The 11,737-nt window shown below is 38.0% G+C and overlaps 1 long non-coding RNA gene across 1 annotated transcript; it reads right to left on the bottom strand.

Moving 5' to 3' along the window:
• Positions 1-3,653: 3,653 nt before the first annotated feature.
• Positions 3,654-11,708, bottom strand: LOC134298829 (uncharacterized). The gene is made up of 3 exons (XR_010005920.1): positions 11,648-11,708; positions 7,645-7,758; positions 3,654-4,626 (listed from the first exon to the last, which is right to left on the bottom strand). It is a non-coding gene; the product is annotated as an uncharacterized LOC134298829 (long non-coding RNA).
• Between the last annotated feature and the right edge of the window lie 29 nt (positions 11,709-11,737).

The raw sequence follows: 11,737 nt of genomic DNA, 5'->3' as shown, positions 1-11,737 counted from the left end.
TTTGAAGAACATCCTTTTTATATTTGGACCCGAACATCAGACTCCACAATAAGATTGTTAGTCTTATTTTCTCAAATTCTCAATTAAGAAACACACTCTCTGAATACAAGTGGAGTTTACAAGTAAACAAATTAAAGGCTAGAACCAAAGTCCCTGGCATGTCAGGCTGAATGACCATTCCTGGTACAATTTGTTCTAAATCTGTATTGTGAAACTATACAGTTACAGATAATTTTAGAATCGTAGAGTTGGAAGAGACTGCAAGAACCATCATGCAGGAATACACAATCAAAGCACCCTTTCTGCTGCTGGATTCATGTACTATTCATCCAGTTATAGGCGATCATCTACAGCACTTGATGGACTTCTGCCCTCAGGAATACTGTCTTCTCCCACATAACCCAGTTTAAAGTTCTTGTGATCAAGGGTGCAAGTAGAAATTCCTGCCAATTGCTTTGAAATACAATCAATCACTTGATAGAAGTCCATCTTCATGAAACTGCAAACCATAGTCCAACAAGCCAAATTGTTCCTTGTGGCACTATCTGCAGCATCAGTTCTCCTTCATTTTTCCTCTCTTCCTTCCTGGTCTTTTTACTTCTATGTATCACATTTCTCTAAATATTGCGTTTGGAAATTGAGCTTCTTCTCAGAGAAATCCTTTGTGTTTTCATCCAGTACAGTCTATTTTGCTCTAACCAGGAAAACCTCATTCTCCTCAATATGCTAAAGTGTAGATTCACACATCTTATGTTGTTGGACCTACTCTTCCAAAAGTATGTATAGGATTACAAAGAATAGAATCATAGAGTTGAAAGAGGCCACATGGGCCATCGAGTCCAACCTCCTGCCATGCAGGAAAAGCACGACCAAAGCACCATCCAGCCTCTGTTTAAGTTTCCAAGGAAGGAGTTTCCGCCACACTCAGAGACAGAGAGTTCCACTGCTGAACAGCTCTTACAGTCAGGACGTTCTTCCTAATGCTCAGGTGGAATCTCCTCTCCTGTAATTTGAACCCATTGCTCCAAGTCTGTGGATCCTTCTAGACAGGCACTATAACTCAGAATTTTATCCCAGGTTTTCTGTTTATCCCAGATTACCTGGAAGTGGGGACTCACATAATCCAGTTTAATGCAGAAAACTTGGTACCAGATCCTGGGATATAGGACCTGCCTGGAAGGGCCCCTAGTTCCCAGGGCAGCAGAAAACAAGCCTGCTCCCTGTTCCTTATGACACCCTTTCATGTATTTATACATGGCTATCATGGCTCCTCTAAACATTCTCACATACCCAGTTCTTTAAGACACTCCTCATAGGGCACAGTGTCTAGACCTTTGATCATTTTAGTCACCCTCCTCTGAACACCTTCCAGCTTGTCAATATCTCTTTTAAACTCTGGTGCCCAGAATTGGACACAGTATTCCAGGTAAGGTCAAACCAAAGCAGAAAAGAGAGAAAAGAGTCTGAGTTCATTTTGCAGCTTAGCCTCTATAATCTTTTTCCTACATATGGTTATTTCTTTTAATTCCTCTTTGATGATTTCCCCCTTTTTCCATTTCTTGTGCATTCTTTCTTAAATCTCACCTCAGTTAAAAGTTATTTGGGCATCCATTCTGGTTATTTTACATTTCTCCTATTTTTTCCTCATTGCTGGCACTGTTTGCAATTGTGCCTTGCAATTGTGAGATCACTTTTAAGAAATTCCCATCAATCATTAACTACTTTCTCTTTTAGTATTCTTGCCCATGGAATCACACTCAATGTTTCTTTAAATTTCCTCAAGTCACCTCTCCTAAAGTCTAGAATGCATGTTTGACTTCTCTTAGTTTCACCCTTCCTTTGTATCAAAAACTTCAGGAGCACTTGGTCACTCCCACCTAAGGATCCCACCATTTCCACTCCATTGACCAGATCCTCTCTGTTGGTTAGGATCAGATCCAGAATAGCTGATCCCCTTGTTGCCTCTTCTACCTTCTGCAATTGTCTGCAAGGCAAGTGAGGAATTTGTTGGACTTTGTACTCTTGCAAAGTCATCCCTGTCCCCCCAACAAATATCAGAGTAGTTGAAATCCTACTATATCTCATCTTTCTGCATGTTTGGTCATCTGGTCAAGGAAGGCTTCATCCAGTTCTTCCATCTGTTTTGGAGGTCTGTAGTAGACCCCAAAACTACATCTTTTTCAGACGACCTGGACTGATTTATGGATAAAGCATGAGGATCTTGGATGAACGGATTTAACCATATGTCTTATATTTTATACTAGCTGTGCCCGGCCACGCGTTGCTGTGGCGAAGTATGGTGGTATGAGAAATAAAGTATTGAGGAATTGGTGGTAGTTAAGGTCAAGGGTAAAGGTTTTCCCCAGACATTAAGTCCAGTCGTGTCTGACTCTGGAGGTTGGTGCTCATCTCCATTTCTAAGCCGAAGAGCCGGCGTTGTCCGCAGACTCCTCCAAGGTCATGTGGGATGACTACATGGAGCGGCGTTACCTTCCCGCCGGAGCAGTACCTATTGATGCACTCACATTTGCATGTTTTCAAACTTCTGGGTTGGCAGAAGCTGGGGCTAACAGTGGGGGCTCTCTCCGCTCCCCCAATTCAAACCTGTGGCCTTTCGGTCCAGAAGTTCAGCAGCTCAGCACTTTAACACGCTGCGCCATCAGGGGATATTATTTCCTAAAGGTTGTGAATATACAATATTTCTGATTGGTTTATTTTTGTTTGTTGGAGGCAAGTATGAATGCTGCAATTAGGAAAAATGATTAGGATGTAATGGCCTTGCAGAAAAAGTAGTCCAATAGGCAGTAATGTTATGTTGTAATTACTGTATTTACGAATTTAAGCACCAAAATATCATGATATATTGAAAGCATTGACTACAAAAATGCGTTGGATAATCCAGAACGTTGGATAAGCAAGTGTTGGATAAGTGAGACTCTACTGTAAATACTACATAGCATTACTGCGCATGGAACTACTTTTTCTGTCAAATTTGTTGTATAATATGATGTTTTGGTGCTTAATTTGTATAACGATTACCTAATTTGATGTTTAATTGGCTTTTCCTGAATCCCTTCTTATTATCCAACATATTCACTTATCCTGCCGGCCTGTTTACGTTGGATAAGTGAGACTCTACTGTATATTTCTAATCTTAAATTATCTGCTTAGAACTGGATTATATGAGGCTCCTTCTTCACAGCTGTATAAAATGCACACTGAAGTGGATTATATGGTAGTGTGGAGTCAAGATAATCCAGTGCAAAGCAGATAATATAAGATTATAAATGGGTTATATAGCTGTGTGGAAGGGCCTTGAGTCTACACTGCCATATAATCCAGTGAAAATTAGATAATCTGTGGAAGAAGTCTAAGTGAGGCCTAAATCGGCCTGTCCCCTAACTGAAAGCTGGCTGTCTCTTGGTTGCTAGGCAACCAAGTGGGCAGAGATTAGCCCTCTAAACTGGCAGCAATTGGATAAAAAAAATTATTGCTCTCCCTCTAATTAGGACTTTATTTTTCTTTTCTTTTTGTTGTATCAACCTTGAGGCGTGGATGATGGGTTGTGTTGTCAAATTTTGAGGTTGGGGGGCGTGTACTTTTGTTGTTTTGTGAATTGCTGTGATGCCATCACTCTTTTATATATATAGATTGTATTTAATTGTTAATGGATGTTATATATTGTTATGATTTTAACTATGTTGTCGGCATTGAATTGTTGCCAATTGTGTAAGCCGCCCTGAGTCCCTCCAGGTGAGAAGGGTGGGATATAAATGCTGGAAATAAATAAATAAAGTGTTCCCTTAATTCTTATCCAGATGCTCTCAACCTGGCTTCCGGGATTGAAGTCTTGCATTTCTTTGCAGGTGTAAATATTTTTGACACGTAATGCTACTCCATCCCTTCTCCTGTTTGGTCTTTTTCTCTGAAATAGGTTATACCCCTCCATTGTTACATTCCAATTATAGGACTCATCCCACCTGTAATGAATATTGTAATGTTTAGTGGCCCTGAGGTAAAAGTAGTAGTAGTAGTAAATCAAAGGCTTACAGTGGAACCCTTTCAAAATACTTCATATATTTAAAATGTTATCCAAATCTTATGACCAAGTACTCCTCCTTTGTCTGTTATATTCAGCATGATATAAAGATGAACAAACCCAGAGGAATTTACTGATCACAGCATATCTGATAGGAACTTGCATGGCAAACTAAAATGTTGTCATTCCGTTCACACCATTAGAAATGGAACAATCAGACATTGAAACTAATAATCCTCTGGCACATGTGCCAGGAAATCAAACACTGGGAGATTTTTTTAGAAAAAAAGGATAAACTGTACCCAGAGAGTAGTAGAATGGAAATATTTCTCACCAGGAAGCTCTGATATTCCCATGACTTTTTACATTTTATAATCTGGAATATAGCTTTCTAAATATTAGTTTTAATTCCATCCCATTTAATTACATCATTCTTTATTTTTTAAATAAAATGAGTTATAGTTCTCACCATGCTATAGTGATTCAGCCTGCTGCCCTATTATGATAGTCAGTATAATCTGCACACTTTGTTTTTGGAATAACAGATAATGCCAAGAAGGAAGTCAGGTGTACTGGTTGCTTCTGCTCTGAAATGTGAAAAATGAGACTTATTTAATTATCACAGACACATTTTGGAAAAATAATCTCAATATCTTTAATATGGCATATCATAACAAGTTTTAATATGGTCAGATTGAGTCTTTGTCATCCCTGGTTATTGTTCAACATTATGCCTGCTTATGTCAACAAATATAATCTGAAATTCTTTTTCTTGAGCAAGCTAACAATAAAACAACAGCATGAGTCAAATATAATCAGGTTAAAAACAACTGGAAGTGAACGGTCATCACTAACTAATAAAGTACTCTACAATTTGCATACCCCCCCCCTCCCTCTATCCAGTGGCAACTACACTTGTCATGAAAGAAACTGTAGATGATACAGATAGGTGTCTCTGCCATATCTTGGGCAGTGAACAAAGACAATGGAAGAGGTAGGTATCCTGGATTTAAGTCACTAAAGTTATTAAGGGCAATGTTCCTGAAAACGAACTGTCAGTCAATGCAAATGGTAATAGGCTTCTATAATATATTAGTTCTTGTTGATTCATTCTGGATCAAGTCAAGTTTTTGTAATGTTTTAAATTCAGTTCCATGCAGAGCACATTTGGGACGCAGACCCGCTCCTTAGTGATGACTGCAGAGACCTTCAGGCAAGGGAGTCTTTTGTTGGTTATCCCTCCGCTACCAACATTTAAATATATGACGTACTTCCAATTTGCTGCGTAGTATAAGAGTCCCTTTACTTATTTATCTTATCAAAAATATAAAACAGTCAGGAAGAGGTCAGGCTATCCACCTACGCAAATATACCACCAAAGAAATAAATGACTGTTTAATCCTTCTTCCACCTTTTGTGACTTCTTGAATTATATTCAGGATACTGAGAAAGAGTTTTTATTTAAAGAGAAACAGTAACAGAGGGGCCGGGCTGTGGCTCAGGCTGGTGAGCAGCCTGCTGCAATAAATCACTGACCATGAGGTCATGAGTTCGAGGCCAGCCCGTGGTGGGGTGAGCACCCATCAATTAAAAAATAAAAAAGCCCCTGCTCGTTGCTGACCTAGCAACCCGAAAGATAGTTGCATCTATCAAGTAGGAAATAAGGTACCACTTATAAAATGGGGAGGCAAATTTAACTAATTTACGACGTTGGAATGAGGAAGTGCCATCCCCTCAGGAGAAGGTTAAATTGCCTCTGCACCTGTCTCTGTCTCGGTTCTATGTGTATATGGGCATTGAATGTTTGGCCTATATGTATATAATGTGATCTGCCCTGAGTCCTCTTCGGGGTGAGAAGGGTGGAATATAAATACTGTAAATAAATAATAAATAAACTTAGTTTATTTATAGCATTCTTGTGGCAAAAGCATAATGGTTACAAAGGTATAAATGCTTAGTAGTTAAGAAACGTTTCCATACAGCTCTCCTTCAATCTTTTTCTTTTTCATAAAAAGGAATGCGATATTACTACGTAAAAACAGATTTTCGATTATCTTTAACTTATTCTTCTGATTACTTCTCCAACTATCTTTCATTTACGTCCTCCCTGACTCTTACTTACTGACTAACAAATTATCCTGACCCTCCAGCTAACTCTCTCACTTACTAACTGACTTCAACTCCCATAGAATGTTCAGTTGGTTTTTCCTTTTTTTCTTTAACTGTCATCCTTGGTTCTCTCATCTTTCAAATCTTGGCACCCACTCATTTGCATATGACCAATCAGGTCGCTCCTATGCAAAATAGCTCCTCTCCTGGTGCTTCTGCTCCATAAGAACCACAAAATGGCTGCTCACACACCAGCCCTATAAGGTAGGTCAAGTCCCAACATCAACAAACATATTTAAAATCTACTTTATAACTAGGCATTTCATTACAACATTGAAGTAAACTAGGTTTACTAAGATATGTTTCAGCAACCAGTCTCCAGGCCCCTCGTCTTCATGGTTGTTCTCTTGGACATCTCCTAGTTTGTCAATATCCTTCCTTAGAATTGGATAGAGTATTCCTAACAAAATGTCTTATCAAAACAGAACAATGGTATTATTTTTAAATGATAGAGACTGGGCTGATCCTCCTGATACTTGGCTGCCTGAAGTAGGGGCAGCAAATGGTTCCCCCAAATTCATTGGAGCAAATATGCAGAGCACTTTTGGCACATGTGCCAGAAAGTTCTTTTGCGCATGATCCAGAAGATACCACAAATACTTTTCATCTTTTCAGATGGGAAATATACAATCACAAAAATTAATTATTTCAAAAACAGCATGCTTTCATGATACCCTAAATCTACTACCTGATACATTGGTTTCACTCTGTCTAATGGTAGAACCAGCCCTGCTTTTAAGTGATGACATTATACTCTTTACTCGTCTAGCTTGTGGTTTACTAGAGTTCCTGTATACGTGCACTGCTGTCAAGTTGTGTGTAACCCATCCTTTATTTGCACAACTTATTTCTCCTAACTAAAAACAGAACTTTTATGTTTATATCCGTGGTAATTTATCTTGCATAATTTTGGTCCAGTTCTCTATTCTGTTAAAATAATCTCAAATCCTGTTTCCATCCTCTAAAGCAGAAGTGCTGTTACATGCATCCTTAATACAGTGACCACTAAGATCAGATCTGAAAGAATTAGGATCATAGGGGGCTTTGGGGAGTGCATTTTCATGGAAAATGAGGTGCATCCTAGAAAACAAGATGCATATTTCCACTAAAATTACTGGGATATTTTGTACAGGTGATATAACATTTTTTTGTGGTGGGAGGGTATAATCCCATTAAGTTCCTCAGAGGGCAATATGTCCCCCAACACAAGAAAATTGACCACTTCTATTATAAGATATTAATTGCCTACCTCATTTTGTTGTTCCCTGTAGATTTAATAATCTACATGTATGCATTCATCTGTTATTTATAACAGTGCTGAATTATGCTGTACTCTGGGCAGAAGCTGCACCATCTCACTTATGATTCCTCCCACACCATTGGGATTTAGGGGGTGCTAAATCAAACAAGGCTTTATTATTCTACAGCTCTCCTACCTTGAGTGAATTCTGAAGCCTTCTACTTTAATCCTCCTGAGTTTTTTCCACTGTTGGCAAAGAAATGGTGGGGGAGCTTCACAGAGTCCTTGACCGGTAGGAGTGAAAATCCATCTTAAGCACCAAAGAACACACAAAAAATAATTTCTAAATACACATTAGTCAATTTCGAATATGCCTTTCTTTTATTTTAATTGTTGCAACATTTAGTTATAAATATGAAGCAGGGTACCAGGAAGACAACATATAAGGAGACCCAGAGGGAAGGGCAGTTGTAGCACTATGAACACGGTCCACTTTCAGAGAGCAGCAATGGGAGATGATAAAGTTGAATTTTCATTGCAGGTTGGGACTTATTTATCATTTTTTCACAGCAACGGTAAGGGCAAATTTCAATGTTATTAAAAGCAGAAGTGTGGTTATACAGTGTTACCTAAAAAGAGCAGGATATGGAGTAAAAACCAATGAGAGCGGATTTGTAGAATATTTTTAGAAGTTGTGTATATAGTTATGCCTTATGTTAGTGTGCTTGTTTTATATTTATTTTTGTTAGCTGTGGTAGCTTTAGTGTTATGTATCATGAAAATCTAGGGTTTTTATTGTCTTTGTTTTTTCAAATAATTTTATTTCTCAATAAAAATGAATTTAAAAAGAATTTTAATTGAAGGTGTGTATGCTTCAAAAGAAAACTATTTAATCCTTATCACCTCTCATATACATGGCATATAAATCATCTGTTCATCTTTCACAGATCTGAATGTTATGGTTTAGTCCAAAGAGAATACTGTACCGAAAAGAAGCATGTTTAAAACTTATAATCAATATCTTCTTTGACATCCAACCAAATACATTTATATGTTTTAAGAAGCCACAGGGCTCTTTCCTGGGTTATGCTGGAACAAACAATATGGAAACTGTCACAAACTAAAACCATATGGAACAAAACCTTCCACCTGTATTGGGAAATAAAGCCCACACAAAACACTGGCAGTGATTAATAAATACAGCTGGATAGCAAACTGCTGTAACTATTTAAACTAGTCCCCCCCCCAAGAGGACACCAATTTATATTAAATTGCATTTGATAATGCATATGTACAGATGAATTGTTTAAATGTTTTAATGTATTTTATAATTCTATTTTAAATTGTTTAATTGTACAGCTTTAAGGCATCAAATAGTTGCGTGTGTAAAGTCACCTTGGGTCCCCTCCGGGGTTGAGAAAGGCTAGGTAGAAATGCCATAAATAAATAAATAAATGTAAAATCAGAATTGGTATTTAAAGATTAAACAGAATTGCAATACATCTCACCCAAGTACACAATATGGTGACAAGGTGACATCTTGTCTTTTTACATCAGCTGAGGCCCCTCCCACCATCTCCAACTGACGCTCGGGTGCCAGAGCTAAGAGGGAGCCATGAAGACAGTTCCATCTTGTCTTTTTACATGAGCTAGAGGCCCCTATCCGCAATAACATGCTATGCTAGTTTTATATCTGGAGCAGAATGAAGAAGGCGGGGCCGGGAAGACATCTTTCCACCATGTCTCCTGTATCAATTTAATGACATAATGATATATAATAATATTATACTATACTAATATTATAATACATTGTATATACATGTAATATTAATAATAATATTATGATGTAATACAATGTAATAATTATAATTCACTATTATAATTGTATATTTATATTACATGCAATATTACTAATAATATTGCGATATAGTTGTATAATATAATATATTGTATGTTTATATACTTGTAAACCGCCCTGAGTCCCCTTCGGGGTGAGAAGGGCGGTATATAAATGTCGCAAATAAATAAATAATAATAAATAAGGTGTGCCTGGCAGGTCTTGTATTCAAGTGTTAAGATAGCTGGCAACTTTCAAGGTTTCTGCTCTTCTTCCCGGTTATCTCTAATTCAAACTTGAACAAGATAGACTTTTGAATAAAGATTTCAAAGAAAACTTTATTTGAAGGTTTATCTCTGAAGTGTTTGATTCAGTATTGGGCAGGAGATAAAAAGTGATATGAGGAAATAATCTAGAAAAATCTTTGTGGTGGATTTATTTTAGCATGTTCTTTTTCTGTCTTAAAAGGACTTTCCTTGCGGTGCTGCTGGAGTGGCAAAATAAAGGCATTGCTTTGGCAGAGCTTTCCAAATATTTCATGTTGGTGGCACACAAAGTTTTATACTAAAGTACTTTATACTTCTTGGAGGATTTCAGCCTTTTAAGAAAATCTTCCTTTCGGGTTCAGATTTCTAGCATTGCAGTAATTTGAAACTTCTGTTTATTATTATTATTATTATTTAGAAAGAAAATTTCAGCATCCAAAGAAAAAGGGCAAATACATTACAAAGGGAACGAGAACACAGCAAGTATGAATCCCAGCAGGAACGATTTCAATACAGGTTGAGCATCTCTTATCTGGAAAAGCAAATTTGGTTATCTTGGAATATTTTCAAATTGTGAAGGGCTAAATCCATGGATACAGAAAGCCGACTCCAAAATCCAAATTTGTCTGACAGAGAGCTCTAGCATGGGCTTTTCCACGAGGTCACAAAGAGTTGGAAGTGACTGAACGAATAAACAACAACATATCAAATATATATTGCCAAATATATATAAACAAACACCACAGGGGTGTTAGTCCTTCCCTATGCTATTCAAAGTGCGCACGCGTGCACACACACATATACATATATAGCTGGAGTTATACTTTAAAATGGAGCTGTTCATTTGTACTTACATACAAATTCAGCTTAAGAACAAACCAACAGAGCCTATCTTGTCTGTAACCTAGGGACTGCCTGTATATATATGTATGTATCTATCCATCCATCTAATATCTATATAATGTATATTTGTTAATTGTTTGTTTTCCTCGACTGTTATAGTGTTTTATTTTTATATCTTGACTGTTGTTTGACTTAGTACTATATTTTAACATGTTGGAAGACATTTTGGGTCCCTATTGTGGGGAAAAACGGCATATAAAGATTTATTATTATTATCTAATAAGATCTATATAGTGTTCCAACGTTCATAAAAGTTCAACTGAAAAACAAACTTATCTTGTCTGTAACCTGGGGATTATCTGTATAGAGTCACACTTATCCACCATTCTCTTATCCAATGTTCTGGATTATCCAACGCATTTCTGTAGTCAAAGTTTTCAATACATCGTGATATTTTGGTCCTAAATCGTTAAATACAGTAATTACTACGTAGCATTACTGCATATTGAACTACTTTTTCTGCCAAATTTGTTGTTAAGCATGATGTTTTGGTGCTTAATTTGTAAAATCATAACCTAATTTGATGTTTAATAGGCTTCTCCTTAATCTCCTTACTATCCAACATATTCGCTTATCCAACGTTCTGCCGGCCTGTTTATGTTGGATAAGTGAGACTCTACTGTATTATTATTTTATTGTATGACACAGCAAACAAGATAGATATGCTGGATTTCATTTCACAAAATCACAAGTCGAACACTTCCCATGTGTCTAGGACTGTGTGATGTAGTTTCGGATGATGCGCGCAGATCCCAGTAGGGTGGCCTTTTGAAGTTGACAGATAGTAATTTTGTCAATGCCTATTGTTTCCAAATGTCGGCTGAGATCTTTTGGCACGGCACCCAGTGTTGTTATTATTATTAGTTGTTGTTGTTATTATCACTCCAGCGGGAAGGTAATGGCGCTCCATGCAGTCATGCCGGCCGGCTACATGACCTTAGAGGTGTCTACGGACAACACCAACTCCTTGGCTTAGAAACTGAGATGAGCACCACCACCCAGTTGGACTCGACTAGACTTAATGTCAAGGGGAAACATGTTTTCGAACTGCTAGGTTGGCAGAAGCTGGGGCTAACAGCGGGAGCTCACCCCGCTTCCTGGATTCGAACCGCCAACCTTTCGGTCAGCAAGTTCAGCAGCTCAGCGGTGCCACTGAGTTAGAACAGACTGACAGAACCCATTTTGTCTGTCACCTGGGGTCTTCCGCTGGCGTCAGCCGGCGCCCCTCCATCCAGCCGGCGACCGTTGGGCGCGCGCCCCGCCTCCCTCCGCCCTCCTCCTCC

Source organism: Anolis carolinensis, chromosome 4 (genome assembly GCF_035594765.1).
Source record: "Anolis carolinensis isolate JA03-04 chromosome 4, rAnoCar3.1.pri, whole genome shotgun sequence".
NCBI classification, from domain to species: Eukaryota; Metazoa; Chordata; class Lepidosauria; order Squamata; family Dactyloidae; genus Anolis; species Anolis carolinensis.
The sequence above is the reverse complement of the archived record's forward strand: the minus strand, read 5'-3'. Positions and strand labels throughout refer to the sequence as shown.